Below are 2,216 nucleotides of genomic sequence, written 5' to 3'. Positions count from 1 at the left end.
TTTGCTATACTTCTACATACTGGCTCCTTCTTTATTCTATTCATTCATTTAGGAGATTCCTCCCTCGCATCCTTACCAACGTTGTAACTCATGTCTCTCATCCTCTAAAAGGTAGGATGTAGGATTCGAGTATGTGCTAGTTGTATGCAGATATCCATCAGATTGCTCGCGTAACCAACCCAGCATCCGGCTAATGTTGTTTCCAATGACATACCACACATTAAAAAAAACATGAACCTCGCCTGCTCCTACAGTAGTAAGCTCCCTTGCACACATGGCCATTACCACGTCAATCTCCTGACACCTGGCGCCCTTCCTCGTCTGTCCCGTGCCTCCATGCCCCTATTAAATGGAGGGCACCTCGCATCAAGTGAGATTCTCTTTTAAGTTTCCCTTTGTATAAATCATAGGTAGGCACAAAGGTTCTCGACAAGTAATGAAAAGGTTTTCTGTACCATCTACTTTTTGCTATCCTTCACCACATGATATTCTATGTGCATATCCAAAACCATGTATAACTTCCATTTATTCATCCATGCCCCATTCGATTGGTGCACCTAATTGAATTGATGAACTGCTTCAAGCAAGAATTGATGCAAATTGCCCGTTATGGGAAACATAAAGAAAGGAACGGAGAACTTGGCTACATATAGCCCTTTATGGAAAATAAGAGCCACACAGAGGTGGAAAACTGAATATGTCCGAATGTCCGAACCCGGACTCGAACCGGAGACCTCTAGTGTGTGAGACTAGCGTGATAACCAACTACACCATCCGGACATTGGTGCTATTACAAGGTGAACTACTTTACTTATAATAAAAACCAGCAACACGCGAGCGACACAAGGTACAGAGAGAGAGACATGAGCACTGCGAATAATGAAGTAGAACGGGTCTTAACTGTGGTCGGCCCTAGGCATGCTGGCAACGATGAAGTCCTCTATCCTGCAACGGAGGCAAGCTGTCGCCTACTACCACACTGCTAACGACAATATTATGTCTCACCCCTCTTGCCTGATCGCCTTCTCATTAAGGATAAACTAACTTAAGGTATACAATGACAATAGCAATACATGACAATATTATGTCTCACCCCTCTTGCCTGATCCTTCTCATTAAGGATAAACTAACTTAAGGTATACAATGACAATAGCAATACATGACTAGGGATTTGGGATTTTTGTGTTGGCAAGCGTAGTCTCTAAATTTTAAAGCAAAAACATCCTTACTTTTATGCAAATAACAAATGCAATGTTAACTAAGGATCCATTAGATTGCGCACGAGGAGGAAGGAGCTTTTCCACTCAAGAATCACTCAACAATCGTCTTGTTCAAGCAGTTGGTTCACATTCACCTTCTGACTTGCTGCACTTTTTGTTGCACTATCAGGTTCTCTCGAGTGCTCATTGGTTGTGCATGGCTTGTTCCACCTACAAGCGAGCTAGACAGGCCGAAAGAGTATTGTGTTCAATTGCGCTAGTCAACATGCTAGCTCATATTGTGAGGGGTTGAGGGTTGCATAGTTTGAATGGCTCCACATTGGGTGTGCGCTATCATTGATCCCGCACAGCAAGAGGAGGGCATGCATGGGCAGTCTGAATAAGACCTAATATAAAGCACTCTCCTAAAGAGTAACATGTCCATTTTGATGTGTTTGCAAAATCTTGCTTGTGAGGAACTATGAACAAAAGCAGAACACAAGTTAAACTTGAAAGTTCTACCAAAATACTAAAAAGGTATATATTGCACAAACTAACTGAGTGCGATACGAAAGTATAGTGGAGAGTTGACACTCAATCTCTTCAAAACTTATAAAGAACGGAAGTCATGCTCTTCCCCGTAATTTGGTTCTTATTGCATAGTTAGACCAAACCTACAATTATATCGATAGGTCAAACAATCATGTGTTCGCAGGTTGAGGTCTGATTATGGTGAGGAATCACTTTGTGGGTACATGGCTTGCTTTGCATCCATTGAAAACAACCATTCATAATGGGTGTAGGTTGCCCCAAGTAGGCCATGGCCAACTTTTTCTCACGAAGTATTTTATCTGCAATCTCCCACACCAAATGTTTTTTGTTTGAGATAGCGTAGATTAAAGAGGCATCAACTCTATCCGAATAGTTCAACTAGTGGGAAGAGGCTGTAGGTACTAAGGGGCACTAGAAGCATAAGATGTCATGTTGATCTACTAAGGGTTGATGGCCGCAGATTGG

At 42.2% G+C, this 2,216-nt stretch overlaps 1 non-coding gene across 1 annotated transcript; it reads right to left on the bottom strand.

Moving 5' to 3' along the window:
- Positions 1 to 706: 706 nt before the first annotated feature.
- TRNAV-CAC (transfer RNA valine (anticodon CAC)) lies at positions 707 to 780 on the bottom strand. Its single transcript has one exon. It is a non-coding gene; the product is annotated as a tRNA-Val (tRNA).
- Between the last annotated feature and the right edge of the window lie 1,436 nt (positions 781 to 2,216).

The sequence above is a fragment of the Adiantum capillus-veneris genome, chromosome 3, assembly GCF_014529385.1.
Source record: "Adiantum capillus-veneris isolate H3 chromosome 3, ASM1452938v2, whole genome shotgun sequence".
Taxonomy (NCBI): Eukaryota; Viridiplantae; Streptophyta; class Polypodiopsida; order Polypodiales; family Pteridaceae; genus Adiantum; species Adiantum capillus-veneris.
This window is presented reverse-complemented; position numbering and strand designations above follow the sequence as displayed.